Genomic DNA, 21,745 nt, shown 5'->3' with positions numbered 1-21,745 from the left:
ATCTTAATTACAAAGTTATTAAAAACAATAAAAAAGCTTAAAAAAATACAAAGCTATTGTAAAAAAATATAACTGATATTAATTGATACCTATAAAAGCTATGCACTGACAAAAATTTTATCTACTTGTACAACATTAGCTATTTATGTACTTTTTTAAACCTAATAATTTTATGTGTATGTATATAAATTTGATATAATTAACTGTATAATTCTTAACTTCGCAGTATTAATAACCAGGTCAATCAGATTAAGTGTAATATCAACAATCTCATCAAAACATTGGAATGTTCTCATGTCAACTAGATAAGGCATTAATTTATCAATAAGATTGAGTTGTGATTATTCTACTCATATGTATTATATAATTATCAATTGTTTTAATTGATTAATTAGGAATAATAAATCCAATTAAATACATTAATATACAAGCTTTTAAGACTAAACAAACTGAAAACAAGTTATTTAATAAACAAAGATTTTAAAAGTTGGACGATTCAAAGTAAAGGGAAGAAATATTGTCTACAGCTTTTCTGAACTTATCACTTAAACGTAGTCACTTTTCAACGTTTATTTGATTGAATTATCAATCATGCGCAAATAATTATCTCGTAAAACATCAAATTATTATTTTCGACGTAAAATCATCACAAATATTTCACTGATCACCTTTACGGTCACCTTTACGGTCACTAAAATGGTCGTTGCGGCATACAAGACAACGCAATAATTTTTGTAAAAATTATTTCAATTTTATTTGAGAGATGTTTAAAAAAGCTGTAATAAATTTATTTTCTTCCTTGAAACTTTCATCAATAGATACGCGGAGCGAAAATGTCTTGAGTTTTCAAATATCTAATTTGATATAATTATTTTCTGATTTTCTAATTCAAATTAAAAAGTCATATTATATCAAATGAATAAAAATGCTATGCTATGAAGTTAAGTAACAACAGCATGCAATGTGTTTATAGGTTTGGTGTTAATCTCTTTAGGGGAGAATCTAGGATTTTTTTGTATTCGAGTTTCGTAACTTCCAGGTAAAATCAAACTATTGTCTGTTTATGCAAAAGGGATTGCGGAAGCTTTATGTGTGAAAAATAACTTTCAGAGCAAACTCCATGGAGAAAACTTCAAATTTAGGTATGTTTATGTTTATATCAATTGAGAGTGCATCCACCTATTGGTGAATATAAATTTATTTTAAAATAGCATAATTTTTTTTTTTTTACCTGCTTTTGAGGGTATTTTCGTTACCACGCTTTAATCAGCGCAATTCTTAATCATACAAAAGTAATGAGTTTAAAACTTACCTGAAAGTTAATGAACTATAATAAAAAAAAATACTGGATCCTTCCCTGCTCCCATTTATTTCGCTGATTTCTTTTTTTTTTTAACTGTTTGTTTTTAATCTTTTATTTATTTTGTTGATAGCAAAGAACCTAACGTGTCTTACTTGAAGAAAAAAAATGTTTCTGGTTCTTTTTCTTGCGTTGAATGCAACGCTAGAATAAGACCCAGAAACATTTTTGTGTTGGTTTGCATGCAAATGCCAACACCGCTAAAAACGTCATTTATGATAATAGTTAGCGATTATAATTATAGTTGTGAGTGTGCGTATTTATAGTGTAAACCATGAAGATAGGTCTGCCTCTTAAAATTATGTTTGCCCTTCTAAGACTGCATGCAAAATTTAGTTAGCTCTAATCTTTTTATTGGTTTTGGTAAAGTGTTTTAGAATAGTTTGTAAAATCTACACTTTTTAAAATCTACACTTATTTTTAAACATAAAAAATTTAGATGCAGTTCAAAAAGTTTATTAAAAAAATTACGTCATTTTATAACTACATCATCTTTCTGAATTATTTTAAAAAAATGCAAAACGGATAGTCTCCTGTTGCCGCTAATATTTCTTTTGGAAATATTAAAAAAAAAAAAATCCTAAAACGTTTCTGGCTGATACAAAATAATTAATTTGCATGTTGTTTTATTGCCAGTTTCAAATACGGACATTTGAATTAATATTTGATATATGTCTTTTGAAGAGAATTCGGATTAGCCCGAAAAACATTAGTACATTTTGTAATCCAAATTTATATGCAACTAATAAAGAAGAAAAACAATTATGTAAGTATAAATTTATTCTATTATAACACAAACACACACACACACACACACACACACACACACACACACACACACACACACACACACACACACACGCACACACATATACACACACGCACGCACGCTCGCACACACATATAAATGGTGACCAATAAGCCTCTTTTAGGGAGTACAGTTATTCTATTGAAGGTTATGTCTCGCCTTGATCAGTGTCTTCCTAATTGTTCTCCTTTTTAAAATCTTAAACTAATTGCACTTAATCGTTTAACTGACTAATTGAGGCATTTTCGCTCTAACGAGAGTCAGCTTAGAGCCAACCTGACTCAAGACTTACGTTTAAATTTTTTAAAATGAGAATTTAAAATTCTTGTAAAAACCCTATTCCAACGTTGAGTGTCTTGTATTTAGAGGGTTTTTTTGTGTGGTTAAGGCACTTCAAGAAGTTCTTACGGTCTTATTGCGGAGCAGCATTATACATCGATTGACTTAAATAGAGAAAGGTGCAGTGAAAGTGCTCACATTGACTGACAGTTTAGATTTTGAATTTCTTTGTCTTTTGTTTAATTAATTAGTAGGTTCATTAGTACTTAAGTTTTAATTAACTAATTTGTATGTTGATTTTTTTTTTAAACATTTAACTAAAGTAATTACAATTTAGGTTCATTTTATTCTTAAATTCATACTTTTGTTTATTCATAATATTATCAATATTGTATTTCATTTAAAGAATGGAAAAATAAAATGTCATTTTAATGACTAATTAAAAAACAAACATGCATTCTTCATATCAAAGAAAGACGCCGTTATTTTTGTTACATTTGCCGAGGAAATTTTTGTAGAGCGCTTGAACACCAATAAATATAAGATGCATCAGCTGTCACTAGTAAAGTAACACATTCTTTTAAAACTTTTGTTTATTCTTAGGGTAAAAAAAAATAGCTGCAATGGAAGGAACATTAGTAAATCATACCATAATTCATAAACAAGTTATTGTAAGCTATTGTAAAAAATTCATAACGCTAAATTTCCGTGTGCATTGAAAAATGTGTTGCTGTTATTGAACCAGTATTTGAGAGTTATGTAATAACGCACTTGCAGAAGATTTGAAAAATCGAAGTCTTGTCAAGATTTTATCTAATGTCTTGAACTTTAATGAAAGCTTCTTGTATCCAATACTAGTAAGGCATTATAATGTTATCAAGGGTATTCAAGTAAATATTTTAAATTTAGAATCTATTTAGGGAGAAACTGTTGACATTTTGTTCCAACACCTGTAGAAAGTAATAAATGAAACAAATTTAAAACCTAAAGTTGCTTCACTAACAGCTGATAATACATTTACAAATTTTGTTGGGAATGAAGTGGGGATAAGACAGAAAGAAGTGAATTTCTATGTAAAATTATGAGAATTACTTCAGAAAAAATAAAAAAAGTTGGGAAAAGTTTGTTCGGAAAAGACAGAAAGAAGTGAATGTTTATGTAAAATTATGAGAATTACTTCAGAAAAAGTACTTGGAACTGGTTGCAATGCACATGCTTTGTCAAATACAATCAATTAACACTACAGCATCATTTGCAATGCCAATTGATTTAAAACCATTTTAATTTGTATTTTAGATATTTTTACTGTCTGTGTGGCTTTAAAACAATTTTTAAAAGAAACAAACATTGGAAAAAAAATATTTCACGATAATCCCAAATGTGTTGCTTTTGCATCTGCAACAGAGCGTGTTTTAAAATTATTTGAACCCTTACTATACTTAAGTTTAGAAAAATGGCTAAGTGTTCTGGAATATTCTTTCAATAATGAATTATCAGAGATATTTAGTTATTTTGTACACAATCAAGTATTTTTCATTGAATATAATTTAATTCCTTTAATGGTTAAAAAAATGTTGAATAATGGTAAGAAACAAATATATATCAGGAAGTATCAGTTTTCAGTGGTGTTTTTTGAATAAACCAGAAATTAAATTGGGTGGTTGTTGAAAATTTGGTTGAGTTTTTATTAACAGAAATGCCCGATATTAAATTTGATGACAGTAGTCTGTTTGACGAAATAAGAAGAATAGAAATATGTCTATATTCAGATAAATTAAAACTATGAAAAATTTAGGCTAAAACTTAATTAAAAAAAATGAAAGCACAATTAGCTTATTTTTATTTATTTGAATAAAATAATTTTTTTACATTGTACTGCCTTAAAAACCTTTTATCCTCCTTTCAATTGTAATAAAATGGTCACAATAAAGTGTTGTTCACGAATTACGTCACACAATTTTTGACCGTATTTAACCACTCATCCTTCGTCACAACATATATATACAGTGCTTCCAGGAAGTATTAGCGCACTCGTAATTTTTTTATTATATTATAGACAACTTCAAATCAGTATAAATTGCAAAGTAATTTTAATTTTGAACTAGTTTTTTTTTTAAATGAAAGGTAAAATCAATTAAATTTAATTATAATGTCAAATATTGTCAAAATGCTTGTTTTTTTTATGAGTTAATTAGAAGTTTAATGATTACTCGGAAAAATGTCTGAAATTAAGCGTGCAAAAGTATTAGCGCACTCATTTAAAATGTATTAGCACACTCGTTAAATTCCTTTGAGAAAAACTTTCTTGGTTAATTTTTGTTAAAAACTCTCTGCTGATTAATAATAGTCAATAAAAAATGTAAGAAGAATAAATTGAAGTGGCGGATATATCATTTGAAATACAGTTAGTTAATACTTTAAAATTGCAACAACAAAAATATGGGTTTAAGGAGCATAACAATTGAAACTAAGTGGCAATTTGTTGACCTGAACAAAAGTGGTCTCAGCAATCAAGAAATCGGACGTCAACTTGAAATCAGTGAATGCAGCGTTAGAACAACGCTCAAAAACTATAATGAGTTTGGAACAGTCAAAGACAAAAGTCGCTATGGTCGTCCCAATAAATGTCAGAAAGGGACGAAAATAAAGCAATTATGCTCGCTAGACGCAACCCAAACATAAGCATAGCCGAAATTGCCTCAGACCTGAGTACAGCGTTAGGTGCACATCAAGTAAGCCGATCAATAATTACCAAGCTTATGAAGAAAAAACATCTCAATTCATACCTTGCAACAAAGAAGCCACTATTAAGTATCAAAGACCGTCTCAAGCGAAGAAAATGGTGCAAAGAGAGAGCTGCATGGACTGTAGAGCAATGGAGAAAGGTAAACTTAAAATCAAATTTTGAACTTATTAATCGCAAGAAAAGGGTTGTCGTGAGGAGATACAAAAACGAAAAATATAATCCTCGTTTTATCATGTCAAGAGTTCAAAGAGGAGGAGGTTCAATTAGCATTTGGGGCTGCATTGCTGGATCTAGCAATGGACTGGCGCATCTTTACACTGATCGCCTTAATCAACATCGATATAGAGAGATATTAGAAGGATATTTAAAGCCATCAATGGACGTTTTCAAGGCAAACTCCACCTGGCAATTTCAACAAGATAACGCTCCTTGCCACTCAGCACGCTCAATAAAGCATTACATGGAAAAAAAATGGTTTAATCTAATGCCTTGACCCGCTCGCTCACGTGATTTGAATCCTATTGAGAATCTTTGGAGTTGGATGGACTGCAAATTACAAAAAAGCAAGCCCACTAACTTGGTGCAGCTAAAAACGCAGATGCAAGAGTTGTGGAATACCGTGCCACAAGAATTAATCAGAAAACTTATAGATTCTATGCCGCGCAGAGTCTTAGCACGCCTTAAAAATAAAGGTGGTCACATAAAATGTTAAACTTTCTTACCATCTTTGAAAAACTGTAAGTGCGCTAATACTTTTGCACACTTTTTTAATATTGTTTTTATCACTCTTGTTGTATTCTAATTAAGTTCAAGATAATAATAAAGAAAAATCCTTTATATATTTGACAATTAGTATTTCTGCTTTATTTTATGAATAAGTTAAAAAGAAATTATCCCTCAGCCTTTTATTGTTTTCGAATTACACTCATTTGAAGTTCCCTTAGGTAAAAAAAGTATGAGTGCGCTAATACTTTCTGGAAGCACTGTATATATATATATATATATATTTATATATATATATATATATATATATATATATATATATATATATATATATATATATATATATATATACATATATATATATATATATATATATATATATATATATATATATATATATATATATATATATATATATATATATATATATATTCCAAGAAAATTGTTCCTTAACAACAGTTGCTTTAAAAATATCTAATACAAGCATAATTGCTCAAAACGTAATAAATATGTAAGGCTAATGTAGGTAAAAGATTTTATTTGTTTATAAATCATAAATCCTGCAAAAGTAATATTTTTTAAAAGCTTGAAAATTCAATTTGAAATGATAAAAACCTTTTATAACCCAGCAAACATTTTGTAGCGGAATTTCAAAAAATATTTTGAGCAACCCACTGTAGTTTTGCTCATTGGCCACTAAGTGGACCATTAGTGATGCCACTGCCACTAACGATCCATTAATTGACAATTAATGGCAGCTGCAAAAAGTGGTTAGCCGATGACTAGCTACTATATCACATGTTAGAAAGTATATAAAGTAAAAAAAATAAGTATAAAATAGTCTTCTAGGTATTCGATAAGCAAAATAAAAGATGTATGAACCCTTGAAGCAAAAAATAAACTTAGTTTGCGAAATAATAGCTATTTTAACGAACTCTTTTGTCAAACAAATTTTAATCAATTTTGTATAACTTTTCGAGCACTTTATCTTTGGAATACAACTGTTCAGCCCAAACTTGATTTGTCAGTCTCTTTTTCAGTAATCAAAAATAAGTCAAAGTTTATTATTTTTTTAATGGTTAATATATTAAAATATTTTTGAGAAATATTTTTGAGATAATTTTTAATCATTTATTTATTTAACTAATTTAGCTTGTCATTTTGATTTAAACTACTTGTATTATATTATATTTATATTGCAATTCTATATGGTTCTGGCGACAAGACCAGTACGATCTTCTTCAAGATTCCAAGTTTATATTATACGAGATGTAATCAAGTTTATTTTATAAGACATGCAAACTAAAACATAATCCCATGGAGATTATTTATTAACTCACTGTCATATTTGAAGTTATTATTTTTATAAGAATTTGTTTATCAGTTTGATTTTTTCTAAACTATTTTAATCTTATAGATTTAAGTAAAATTTTATTCATCTAGTATAACGATTTTTGATTTTAAGACATTTAAATTCATCTATATATTTCAAATTTCTTAATAAAAAAAGGTTCTGGGTTTAAAATGTTATATAGTATTTAACCATTAACTAAACTAGTACCAAATTTATTTCTGTATTGATTTTCTTTTCTGAAACCCTGAAGGTACTTTTATTGGCAGGATACAATATGGTTAACTTAAAATCTTTTTAACTAAAACATTATTATAAAAAAGTTATAAAAAAATATACTATATTATATTCGACTATCATATTTATAATAATCATCGAGCTGTATTAATAAATACTTGTGACAAAAGTTAAATTTTAACAATAGGTTTTTAGTTGAGACCTTAAACGCACTTGCTATTTCATAAATCATATATCCGAATATAATTTTTTACTATTTAAATCGTACATCTACTATTGTTTACATATTTATATATCATGCTCTCATTTTGACCTTTTTTTGTCATATATTCGACTATTATTTTCATCATTTATATCATATATGACATTTATATCATTAAGATGCTACCATTTATCTTTATCTAGCCTATATTTCTCAGAAACATACGCTGTCTTTATTAACGGGATGAAACGTAACGAAAATATATGCGTTTAGTATGAATAATTTTTAAACAAACGTTAATAGTAATTTATATTAGTATAAACAACTTACCTTTATTATTCACTATGTAAATAAGTTTTTTTTAGATCTACAAGAAAAAATTAAAACAGTTATAACATATCAAGTTTGGCGGGAAAATGCTAAAAATAGTGACATTGGTTGAGAACTTGAGTTTAATTTTGGCAAATATAAAAACTACATAATTTTAATAAGATGCTAATTAAAAACATTAGTAAGTTATGATTGTATGTTGACAGTATTAAAAATTATATTTTTTCACAAATTTACGTCATAATCTTTTATTAAATCTTTGGATTAAGTAAAAAGATTATAACTTAAAAAATTAGTTTTTGTTGGCAACAAATGTATGGCGCGTTTATATTAAATTAAAAGTAAATTTGTACACGTAAGTATGGCGCGTTAAATGTAAATTAAACTTGTTGTACGCAAATGAATGGTAATCTGCAGAATGAATGGTAATCTGCAGAAATCACACACCGCTTTTTAACTATTCTAAAAAAATTAGTACAATTAGATGCATTATTAGGGTTATAATTATTAGCTTATTTGTCTTTCAAGTAAAAATCTGTCTTTTCTTCAAGTTTTATATTCATAATAGATAAACGTAATACCGTGGTTGTCGGAGATGCCATCGACCTACTGACATGTAGAGCACTAGTATTAATGGTCTGGAAATTTTTTCAAGATAAGTAAAATAATTTTCAAGAAAAATAATTTGGCAAAATTTAATTTTTTTTGGCAAATAATGCCGAAAATGGTTAGCATAAAAACAATTATATTAAAACATAAAAAATGTTATACCAAATAAATTTGTGGTCGGAAGAACACAAAAGCCAAAAATATTTGTGCAAAAGTTTTCACAAAATATGTCCCTGACCTTAATCAAACCTATTTCAGCTTTTCTGATCAGCTAATCAATTTTCAGTTAGAAAAATGGTATCGGATTAAAACTCAAAATAATGGATGAAAAAATAGTCTTTTTGCAATGAACACCTTCTTTTCTGAGTTTCAACCAACATTACTAACATTAGTTTAGCGCTACCTTTCTCTTCATCTAAGCAACTTTTCAGATAAACCACCACTTCGTTGCGCTTTGACTTCATTTCCTAGTTTCAATCTATATGTATTTACACTTAATTTTATCTTTGATGTCTTCCCAGCCATTTTTACATTTGTTGAAATGTTCGTTGTCATGACTTATGAGGTGTTTACATGAATAATAGCAAGATTTCTAAATTAAAGACTCTTTTTTGCTGACCTTGTTTAAGTTTATTGGTATTGTATCATAAGAAAGCCCAACCACATTTTCTAAAAGTTTCTACTTTTTTAGTAAAATGTAGGTTACTACTAGCGCCTTCACTAACTACTAAAAGCCCTCAAAGTTTATTTTCAGTGGATTCAGGTTTGCCTTATATTAATACTATACAATAAGTTTTATTTTTTATTATGGCTCAAAATCCTAAATTTCTAGAACAGGTTGAAGCTTTACCGTTTCATGAAAATTGGCGCAAGTTGCATTTCACAGTAGTAAAAAGTTTTCTTTTACTTCTTTTGAAGGTTTCCATTTCTTGTGTGTATAACCTAGTGATAAATTTATTGTGTACTATTTTTAGCAGTGGATAAAATTTTCATCTCCAAAAATGTTTTTACTTGTATTCGCTGTATTTTGATTTGCTTTAAACTTTTTTTTAAATAAAGAACGAGTAATTTTACATGAACTTGTGCTATCAGCTCAGCAGGACCTTGTTTTAGTCAAATTTAAGTTTTTATACACTAAAGGAAAAAAAAATTATTTCGGTATAAAAAAACATTTTTTTTTGTAGTACTACTGTTTTTTTCCTAACAAATGATTTACTTAAAATAATTATCTTTACATTATACTAAAGTTTAAACATTTATAAAATAGTTTAAACAGTTTAAAAGTCAAAATTTCCCTCCGAGGCAAGGTTGCACTCAACCAAAACGTTTCACGTTTTTTTAATTTGATTTTAAAACAAGTCAGAACCAAATAAATGAACTATTTTGTACAATCAAAAATTTAATCAATTAAATTTTTGAACGAATACTTTTAAATAAATAAAAAACAAATTAAGTTTTAAATTTAAAATGGTTTTATCCTAACATCTGTTGATGACAAAGCCATCAATTATTTTTATTTTTATTTTTTCAATCGTTATTTACACCATTAATAAATACAATATTTATGTAAAATATAAAAATTATCCAAGTATTTGTTTTTTAATTATTACTAAATTTGTTTGATTTTATATTTAAAGAAGTGACGTAAATTACAATATCCGATAAACATTTTGTTATACCTAGGCGAACTATTAAAATAATATATATATATCTATATATATATATATATATATATCTATATATATATATCTATATATATATATATATATATATATATATATATATATATATATATATATATATATATATATATATATATATATATATATATATATATATATATATATATATATATATATATATATACACATATGTATAATTAAAAAAAAGGATTTAACAGGTAAAAAATAAACTACGAACCACTAAAAATGCAAACTTTGAAGCGTTGCGCTAAGTGGTATATTTTAAAACATTCCGCTTGGTTTGTAAACGCTCTGTAAAATAATGGTATATTGTATTGATAAAATATTGGTATATTTGTATATTTTCACTATATTGGTAAAAAAAAAACTCCCAAATAATTAATGTCACAAATTAGATCTAAAAAAGTAAAATTAAAAAACGAATTTTTAAAACCCAATGCTTTTATATGTTATTAAAACACAAATTTTGAAATCAATTTTTTTGATATTGCTAATTTATTTTATTAAGCTATTGCGGTTAAACTTATTTTTATGAGGTTTTCGTAATCGAATAAAAAACTTCTTCTTCTTCGCATATAAAAAATAAACTTAATTAGAATTAACTAAATTAATTGACTTATTGCAAAACTAATTATTGAATACTGTAATGTCATCAAGCAAGAGTATGTATGCAAAATTGCAAAAAATCTATCATCAGGAAATGACTCAAAAATTGATCGCAAGATTCGATGTTCACAAATTAACAGAGACGAGGTGTTAATGGAGGCATTGGGAAAAAACCTGAACTTATAAGTTTAAAAAAACAAAAGACATCTATCAAATGGAAATAATTTTTAGATGCCTTACTGGGGCCTAAACTGTTTTCAGGCCATAAAGTCTTTTTTATTTTCGTTTAATTGATTGAAATTTTATTTCAATCAACCAAAAAAAATTTAATATTCAATAGATATCATATAACTTAACTTTTAATTGAATATTGGTATTTTCATTTCAACCGATTAGTCTGTATGTTAAACATTATTTTAAGCATTTTGCCTACATCGAAGAGTACAAAGATTGAATAGTGATTCGAACCACCATATATAACTGCGTTGATTGCGATATATATTATATTTAGTACAGTATGTTGGAAATTTAGTTGATCAAAAATACAGTAGGTTGAATATCAAATCGATTGAAATCTTATTATATTAAAAATTAGAAGTTCATGTTATAGTTTATAGTAAAAACGAAAATGCAAAAGTTGTCGATTGAAAATCATAATCGACTTTTATCGATTTTAGAAATAAAAAATTAGGTTCAGTTACAAGCTACTAAAAATAGCATTTGCAAACTTAACAAATATATTGTTGCAGTCATTCTGTATTTATTATCATTGATAATCCAAAGTATTTTCCAAGATAATCCAAAGTATTGATAATCCAAAGAAAAATTATCCCGCGTTAGTTTTTAATCGCATGGAGTATCGTTATTTTATCTTTTCTATTGTTAATAACCAAAAGTATTTAAATATCAACCCCACGCTAATCAACGTGTTTAAGAATGACAGTTGATGCTCGAATACAAATTATTTTCTAACAAAAGAAGATAGAAATAATCAACGTTTTAAAAACTAGAAATTAAAATAAATTTCTATTTCCAATCCCTAATCAAATGATGCTTTTTTTTTAAGGAAGATTTTAAAACTTATATAATGTGACTATTATTTAAAAAAAACTTACCATCACCATGGTGATGGTTATATGGTTATCTGGTGATAGACCATCACTATTATGAATTTAATCCGTGAAGTAATACCATTATTTAAAACATTTTTAACATCTTTAAACATTAATGCATCGACCTCAACCATCGAATAACAATAATCTCAATCGCTGGAAATTGGATACATCAGATTAATTCCTATACAGTTGAAGGGTTGTAAACTACTTAAAACTCTACAAATAGTGTAATTGATGAGATCCAGCATTGTTAACGATAACTCATTTTGACATATCCTAATTTATTTAATGTAATCAACTTTTTAAATGTGTTATTCAATTTATAAATACTAAGTAAGAAAAACTTAAGTACTATAAAAACAAAATTTTTCATGTTTTTCTTGTTGTGCCTTTTCTTATTTTTGCTTCTAAAAAATAAAAAAGTCTGCATAAAAGATTATGAAAATAAAAGATTGTGAAAATTTTCTTTTATAATAACAAAATTTTTCATTTGTTTCTTTCCCTTCCCTAATATAAAACATATTTTTGTTTTCAGTTTAGTTTCAATTTAAGTATATGAATGGCATAATCTAATTTAGCTGAATTTCTTTATCTCGGCACCATGTTTCAGTCAGACAATTTGAAAGTTAATTTTGACGCCAAACTAAATTTGTTTATATTTCTCAAAATTTCTTAGGATGTTCCTAATGTTAAGGTGTTTAATATTAGTTTACCAATTGCTTTTAATATTAAATTCCTAAAAACAGGTAACTTTCAGAAATGCAACAAACTCAAAATTTGTTGATAAAAGCATTAATCTTTATGTCAAATGAGGAAGCTTTCTAAAAATAAGTTAGTTGAAAACTGTCAACAGAAATATTCCTATAAACAAAGAGGTTTTTATCTTTTAAAAATTATATTATTTGAATATTTTTATTTTATTTTTGAGTACCATACGTTATGCGATTTTAACCACTTAAATAAATAGCGTAGGTGGGTAATATGAGCACCTAGGTAGTATGAGCATTACCAAAAAATTTCTAAAATGTGAGCAGTGAAGTTAAAGTTGCTTTGTGCTTTTTGAATTGACTTTATGCGGTGGTAATAGAAAGCAGTATAATTAGCGTAAATTTATACGCAGTAATTAGCGGCTCTTACCTAATTAAAACGCTATTCAATTTTTTGTGGTGTTAAAACATTATCTGGCCAGATGAATAAAATAAAAACAATTCCTTATACTCAGCGTTTTTTGAGTAATTGTTCAGCTTTACGTAAATAAAAATTTCAACAATTTTGCTCAAATTTTTATTCACGTAAAGCTGAGCAATTACTCCGAAAACGCTGTGTCAAAGCAATTTCTTTTTTTTATTCACACGGCCTATTATTTTACACGTGAAGGAATTTGAGGCGCGAAATTTTGATGTTGAAATATTTAAATTTATTTTTTTATAAAGAAAAGTATATTAGCTAGAAATCTGTTTAATTTTTTTTTTTGTGGAAAAAAGTGCATAATAAAATAAAAGCAAAATATAGTAAAAATGTTTAGTATTTTAACAATAAATATCTTTCTGCATTTTAAATTCAAAATAGTTGAATTTTTATCGTTTAAAAGTTTGAATTAACAAAGTTAAAAAAAAATGGCGAATTAATTTTTTTTTTTGACAATAAAACAAAGTAGCATTGTTTCAATAAAAAGCTTAAACATTTTTAAAGAGCTTCAACATTTGATCTTTTAATGATAAGTTTTGGTAATAACGAATCATTATACTCCACAAATTAGTTCTAATTTTCAGGTTGGTATTTTTTTACTTAATGTGTTTTTTTTGTGCTAATTTAAAGTGCTTATATTATCATGTGGTCTGGGTAATACTATTTTTAAAACTTCTGTGTTTTTAAATATATATGTTGGTTGCCAAAATATCTAAGTGGACCAATAGTAGTGATCCCTAATTACTGTTTATTTGCAAATTTTGGATTCAGCCTAATTATTCTTGAAAATATTCTAATTTTTGCTTCAGGTGCACATATAACCCAAATCTATCCTTTACAATATAATTGCTTATAAATAAAAACTGAGAAAGCTGATTTTTTTTGCAAAGAAGAGCTGAGGTTTTTATTTGGTAGACATTTTTATTTTATTAAGAAAGCTCTAATTAGCTAAGTTTATTTATTTAAATTTAGCTAAGTTAAATGGTTAAGCTACCTTAATAACCGAAAACAGTATGCAGTCAATCCGGATTCTAGTACATTAAACATTTTGTGTGGAGTTCTACAAGGTTTAATCCTTGGCTCTTTCTCCTATCTCTAATTTATACAAACCAATTCTGTAATGCAATTCTGTAATGCAATTCTGTAATGCAATTCTGTAATGCAATTCTGTAATGCAGTTCTGTAATGCAGTTCTGTAATGCAATTCTGTAATGCAATTCTGTAATGCAATTCTGTAATGCAGTTCCGTAATTCTGTGAACTCATAAAACTACATTTTATTGATTTACTTTTAATACAGTATTGATTTTTCAATTATAATCATCTTCAGGGGTTATTATAAAAAGTATGTAAAAGAGGGGGCCTGAGAAGGGAATGAAGATATAATCTCAGTAATCTATAGTCAAAACTATACGGTTTTTCCTCAAATTTGAAAAAAATAAATAAAACTAGAAAAAATTTTAAATCAATTGTAACATTTATTTTAAATTAAAATACAGCAAATCCCAGTTTATGATCCCCTCTATTCTTTCTTTAAAAATTGTTTTCAACAAAAAACATAAAAAACTAAACTTTATTTGCTCTAGCGACTTTTTCTAATCTGTTTTTTCCCTGCTTTTTCTGTTTTTATAATTATTTGTAAAAAGAAAGGTCTTTTGCCTTTTTTCCTAAAAATATGCTCTATTTATTTAATCTTGAGCTAACTTAACTGCCATCTCAGAAAAAATGATTAACAAAATCAAGTCCCTTGAGTGTTGCTCTAAATTCTCGATAAAATTTATTGAATTCTGCCTTTACATATCTAAGAATGTCAAAACTAGCCACTATTTGTCTGTTGTTAATGGAATCAAACTAGGAGGCTCATCTTTACTGAAGTTAAAACTGTTCAATATTGCTTGGTCCATTACCTGGTGCTCCAAAGGAAAACTGTTGCTTGGACATCTTTGTAAACTGTACAGTTTTTCAGCTATATCACCACGTTCCCTATATTCTTTATCTGCTTGGGCAAAAACTACCAAAGTATGTCTGAGAACAGAGCTTGAAACAGCTGGAGAGCAAAGTAGCTTCAATTCTTTAAACCTTTTTATTTGCCTTTTAGCTTTCATATCCTAATAAATGATATTAAATAGCATTTTGAATTACTTTAATCAATAACAAGCTTTCTAACTTATTGTTAAAATACTAAAAGACCATATACATGTGTTGGTGTCAAGGAACCCAACTCTGCTTTTAGAAACCACTATATATAGAAAAGACAAAAGAATAACCCCATTGCAGTTACTTCTTTTTTGTATTTGTCAGTCAGGTTTTGAAATTCATCCATTGAAAGACACAATTTTAAATAGTATAAATCTTTTAAAATATATTTTAAACAGAAAACCCGTAAAGTGAAATTTAAACCTATTTCAGGAGCTAATCTACGAAAACAATTTGGGCGGTGGTACCCCATGCCAATGCGTGTCAGAAGGTTACATATATGAAGACGTTGCCAAATAAAAACATTTCACCGTAAAAAAACAATACTTTAAAATAAAATAAAATTAAAAAAAGTCTTCAAGTTTTGAATTTGAGCGGCGCCTAAAACTTGCCTATATACTTCAAAATTGATCAAAGATAATATATTTGTTTTCTTACCTAACTGGTCTCTGCTATAACTAGCAAAACTTAGATAATCTGAACCATTCTTATATAACTCTGCTGATAGATTTTTATTTAACTTTGATGTGCTTCTTTTACCGCTTCATACAGAACATTCATATCTTTTATCTCTACCTTCAAGTCATCCTTTTCGTTTACTTAGCTGGTCTTTTAAGAAAGCAATGTTTTCTTCATCGTCTTTTATTTTTCTTATTTTATCTTTTAATATTTCCTCAAACAAAACATAAAAATATGGTTTTCCTATATATTTTATATATACTATATAGTTCCAAAATACTTTATCAATTTATTCTTAAAACAAATGTCTTTTATTTACTTCAGCAAATTTTGCTATTTGTTTTTGATATTTTAATTTCATCCTCTCCTTCATTAGTTTCTTAATTTTAATCCTGTAAAAATGTTATTTAATAGTAAATAAAATAAAAATAAAAGTAAATAAAATAAAAATAAAAGTTAATAGATTAAAATAATTTAGAATAATAGATTCAGAAATTACGAATAAAAGAAGAACTTTTGCAAGGACAACCTACTAACACCTTCATTTTTGCTTCGCTGTTTGCAGAAAGAGATAATATTGAATTATGTCTTTAGCGGTTGCGAAATTTTTTTTTATTTGTTAAATATTTATGAATTTTATAGTTTTTTGAAATAATTTTTATAAGAAAGACATCCAACAAATAGTTTTAAAAATGGTACAAAACTTCCCAAAAATTGCCTTTTTTTAACCCCTGAAGGGACCCTTAGGGTTTTTTTGAAGTGGTCAATTTTACCTACTTTTTATTAAGATTTTTTTTAAACATGACCTTTTTTTTGAAACACTCTAATATATATATATATATATATATATATATATATATATATATATATATATATATATATATATATATATATATATATATACATATATATATACATATATATATATAGTATAGCTAATACACATATATTAGGGTTATAACATTTTTACAACTTTATATGACCATGGTCCTACAAGATGAATTTTTGAATTAAAACCATGAAATTAGACATACATTAATGATTTTATTTCAAAAACCTCCCCCAGTAAATAGAAAAACTATTTTCGAAATTTTGCAATTTAGTATAATTGAATGAAATTATACTAATGAGTAAATAATAATATTAAACACAATACAGTGATAGTGGCTGAATAATGTAACAAAAAAACAATCACTTGTTTGATAAAATAAACTTCAAACTGATTTTTTCTGCACTTTTACACTGTATTTCTTTCATAATATTAATTGCTTTTTCAGTACAAATGTTACTTCTTTGCGTCTCAATTGGTGCATTGTCTTTATTTCAATGTTTCTTAAAAATGGTGAGCACTTTTTTTTGTTTCTTTAAACTGTCATAAACGTCTTCTTTATAAAAATGGTCACTGAATCAAACTAAGCTCCACAAATTTTACTTAGCAGTTTTCTGGGAGCACTACAAAAGCAAGTAAGGCATATATTGAGTTCCATCTTACATTACTTATATTTGGTAATGTTTTAAAGGTAATAAAGGGTAATATACCGTGTTCTTGATAATATCGGTTTGCATTTCCCAATTCGTATAAAAACTACATATTATCGTGCCATTTGATATTTTTAACTTTTAAATTTTCATCACTTTGTTGGAAGTCAATTTTAAATTTGTATAGTTGTTACTGACTTCTTGCACAAAACTACAAATGTTATAAATGGGAAATTTAACTTTTCCCACAATTTTTTCAATTCTTAAGCTACCATTTTAAATCTTCCATTTCTAGATTTTACATTTTGAGCAAGAAATTAAAACCTCCTAATAAGTTAATTAGCCATTCATTTCACCTATAAATCATTTAGTAATTAAGTTGACCAAACAAAGTTCACAACAGGTGAACTACATACTGGTTATTGTACACCGCTTGTATAGAAATATTTAAATCTATGTCCAAAGGGTGGTTTTTGTCAAAGCAAAGTAAAACATTGCTATTTATAACATATTAGCACTATTTCAAATCAGGTAGGGCAATGGCCATTTTAAAGTTGGAAAAAAAGTGAAAATATAACAATCTTAATATATATGCATATATATATATATAATATATATTATAGTTGTTATATTATATATCTTAATTTGCAAATTGCATTTATTATTAACGGATGATGCGGAAGTTATCGGACAAAATAAAAACGTCAATAACTTATTTATAAAAAAAAAAAAAAACTACTATTATATTTTTTTTAAATAAAGCATTTATCTTTTGATAAAAATATATTATTTTTTATATGAAAAAACACCACCATCTGCAATTGATCTCAATTTTGCTCTGACGCCTTTCATATGCGACTGTAAAAAGTTTAAATCAATTTCTTATAGTTTTAGTTTAATGCGACCAATCAAAACTTGCTCTGTTGAAGCTTGCCAATCTCCCTCGTTAACCTTCTGTGTCAAATGTCCCCAAAAACTTTCAATTGGTCGTGCTTGAGGCACATTTGGGGAATTGGATTCTTTATCAACGTAATAGACATATTGGTCCATCCAATTTAGAGAATCTTTAGAAAAATAAGAGCTTGCTAAATCTGGCCAAAATAAATAGTTAAAGTCTCCATGATACTTGTGAATAAATGGAAGAAGTCGTTTTTCTAAACATTCATTAATATAGATTGATGAATTGATTGCTAGAGCCTTGGAAGTGCGAAACAATGGCTCGGACATACCACGGTCAGATATGGCTATCCACATTAATAATTTTTTTGGAAATTTCTCTTTTCCTATAAAACGAACACTTTCTGGGCATGTCTTTTTGTTGTTTGTGTAGTATCCAGAATTTCCAGACATGTTGTCCCCTGCAAAGCAAAAGTATTTTTCGTCATCAATGACTAGAAGCGATTTTGTGTTATAGAGTTGGTTAACTAGTTTCCTGCTTCTTTTCTTTGCCTTTATTTGTTGTTCTGTAGTGTATTTTGGAGTTTGTTGAATCGTCGAATGATTTACATCGAATTTAATACCTATTTTTCTCTGACTGAGCCCTTTTCGATTGTTGACAAGTCTCGTTAATTCGGCTTTCTTTTCTCTAGTCCAGGATGTCGGACGACCAGGGCGCTTTCTATTAGAAAACGATTGAACAGTTTCAAGTCTTTTTAGGTTATCATATATTGTACTTCGAGAAAATCCTTCCTTTTCAAAATGATTTACGATTTTTTTTTTCATATTAGGTTTATTTACAAAAGACATTTTTAGTCGCTTTCGAAAAGATTCTCGTTCAGCTGCATTTAACCTCATTTTAAATGATTGTGTTTCAAATAATAAAGTTTATATTTTATAGAACGTTTATGCCTACGCATAAAACCACAAAAACTAATTATTATGCTCAAATAATGAAATTAGGATTTGTCCGATAACTTCCGCATCACCCGTTATTAGATATTATTAAAAATACCATATTTAAAAAACTTAAAGTTAGATCAGGTTATCCTGTTACAGGTAACATGTAACCCAGTACAATCTTCTTCATATCCTACTGCCTTGTAGGATACGCTTTTTAATGCAAAGGCTAGAAGAAGCCAACTCCGACTTAAAACACCCCTTGGTTGGTTGGCTCTTGGTTGAATAAAGGCTAGAGATGGTGTCTCGATAAATGTTCTCATCATGGGCAGATGTTAAACGCAGCCTGCTACTGACTTGTAGAAGGCCTTCTAGGCAAAAACTTTAGGTTCTATCTGTTGACCAGCCTCTCACCCCTTCTACATCTATTAGGCTGGTATTGAGATATTTGTAATACAATGTTTCCAGTTTCAGATGTTGAATGCTGGATTTTCTTGACTTAATGCATGGGTTTTGCTTGAGTCTCTATTTTTATGACCAGGCAACTGATTGTACTATTTCCTAAAGAGAATACAGCTCTAAAACTCAGTTTTATGGTTCTAAGGTTGGTTGGTAGTCAGGTTTTCCGAACTCTGTGGTAGCTCTCAGAGAGGTTGATTCCATCAACAGCTGCAAAATATCAGAGTACTAACAGTGCCATGTTGTGAATAGATGGTGTCCCTGTTCGTACTTTTGGTGTGCATTGTCAAGGCCACATTTAAAGCCCTTTGTTACAGACTTAAGGTTTATTAATAGTAGTTCAACAACTGCTTGGACTATTAAGTAGTGCACGAAATTCTATCTATGCTTGAGTCAAGTTCTTTAATAGATTTAAAAATGGCTAAAGTACCAAACACTATAAAACATAAAAAACCATCGTCATCAACAAGTTCTCTAAACCTATCATTCACTAATATTCGTGGTCTACGAAGTAAATTTTCTTCTGTTGAGTCTTATTTCCAATCGTAGCTATTACTTTCATATCTATTCAAAACGATTTTCCAGAAAAAAGACGTCTGTTTACTATTGCTAAAAACCATTGTAAAAAGATTTTGTCCAACGCCGAAGCCCGCTTTACTCAGATCATAAAATCTTGTATTTCTTCACAAAAATTAGGCTCTCGTGACTTCTGAAGAATCTTTAACAGTATCAATAGTTAGGGTAAATCTATTATTCCACCTCTCTTTTATGGTTCAGATTTTGTCACCTCAACTAAAGACAAAGCTAAATTGTTAACTAAAATTTTTTTATCAATATCATCTCTTGATTCCACAAGTTGCGTTCTACTTGATATAGCCGACAAACAGGTTGATCCAAAATTCGTATCACTCCAGCTTCTGTATCTAAAGTGATTTCTTAATTCGACTTTTATAGCTTATGGTCCGGACGACATACCTGTTATAGTCTAGCAGAAGTGTTCTCCGGAGCTATTGTCTATATTTTCAAAACTATTTAATAAATGCTAATCAGAGTCTTGTTTTCTAGCCTGCTGGAAAGCATCATCTGTTATCCCTATTTTCAAAAATTGTGGAGAGCAATCTGACTTGTCTAACTATCGTCCCATTAGTCTTCTTTCTATCATAAGCAAGGTTTTTGTATCTTTTATTAATAAACACTTAATCTCTTATCTTGAATCTAATAACTTACTGATCATCAATATCGATTTCAATCTTCTAGTTCTACAGCTGATTTGCTAACAGTAATAACAGACAGGTTTTATCGTGCATTAGATAGTGGTGAAGAAGTTAAGGCTATCGCTCTTGACATTTCTAAAGTTTTTGATAAAGTTTGGAACGTTGGTCTTCTCCATAAGCTTTCTTCTTACGGTGTATCAGGTAAAATTTTTAAGATTATTGAATCGTTACTTTCCAATCGTAGTATAAAAGTTGTCAATGGGCAGAACTCTTCTTCATATCCTGTAATTTCAGAGGATTCTTTAAGGTTCTATCCTTACCTGTATACTCTTTTTAATTTACATTAACTATTTTCCAGATATTTTCACATCTATGGTGGCATTGTTCGCTGATGATACTACCATTTACTCTTTTCTTGATAAGAAGCTAACACTCTCTGATTGCTTGGAGAGGGCATTTGAGCTTGAGAAGAATCTCACTTCTGCTACAGCCACGGGGCTCACAGTGGCTGGTGAACTTTAATTCAGATAAAACCAAATTTTTTTCAGCCAATTGTTGTCGCAATAATTTAGATCTTCCTATATTTATGAACGGTAATAAACTTGATGAGTCATCTACCTTTCATCTTCTAGGTTAACCTTTACTTACGATCTTTCTTGGAAACCACCTATTAAATTCATTGGAAAATTAGCATATGCTAACGTTACATCAATCTGTCGTGCTGAACACTGTCTTACTCCGGATTCTATTCTTAATCTCTATAAATCTCAAATCCGGCCTTGTATGGAATACTGTTGCCATATGTGGGGCGGATCTTCCAATGATGCCCTTTCTCTTATAGACAAG

At 28.0% G+C, this 21,745-nt stretch overlaps 1 protein-coding gene across 2 annotated transcripts in view; it reads right to left on the bottom strand.

Moving 5' to 3' along the window:
• LOC101238823 (uncharacterized) overlaps window positions 1–8,263 on the bottom strand; it is a 73,862-nt gene extending 65,599 nt beyond the window's left edge. The window contains exon 1 of one of the 2 annotated variants that reach the window (XM_065799218.1): window positions 8,037–8,263. The gene's annotated coding sequence lies outside the window, so the exon portion shown is untranslated. Of the gene's footprint in view, window positions 1–89; window positions 694–8,036 lie in introns of those variants that run through there. The other variant, XM_065799219.1, reaches the window with a different exon arrangement.
• Window positions 8,264–21,745: the final 13,482 nt, after the last annotated feature.

This window comes from Hydra vulgaris, chromosome 06, assembly GCF_038396675.1.
Source record: "Hydra vulgaris chromosome 06, alternate assembly HydraT2T_AEP".
NCBI lineage: Eukaryota > Metazoa > Cnidaria > Hydrozoa > Anthoathecata > Hydridae > Hydra > Hydra vulgaris.
The sequence above is the reverse complement of the archived record's forward strand: the minus strand, read 5'-3'. Positions and strand labels throughout refer to the sequence as shown.